We start from the raw sequence: 267 nt of genomic DNA on the forward strand, positions 1-267 counted from the left end.
AAAACCTTCTGGGGTTAGCTTCAGTGAGACAGCTCGTTCGGGGGGTTCGGGGGAAAATATAGGGTGAAGATGGCAGCCAAAGTTTTACCTGATAGGTGTTTATAGTATGCTTTATTTGCATGTGGTAGAGGATCCTATCATCTGGGGACGGGGCAATGCCTAATTATCATATAGAAAAAACCTGGGGGTAGTTTTTACTCCAGGTAACTATGCCAAAGGTCATGTTAAATGAGGCCAAGCTTCTGTGCTTGGCACTTTCCAGGTAAG

The sequence above is a fragment of the Nannospalax galili genome, unplaced genomic scaffold, assembly GCF_000622305.1.
Source record: "Nannospalax galili isolate Female #2095 unplaced genomic scaffold, S.galili_v1.0 scaffold530, whole genome shotgun sequence".
Classification (NCBI taxonomy): domain Eukaryota; kingdom Metazoa; phylum Chordata; class Mammalia; order Rodentia; family Spalacidae; genus Nannospalax; species Nannospalax galili.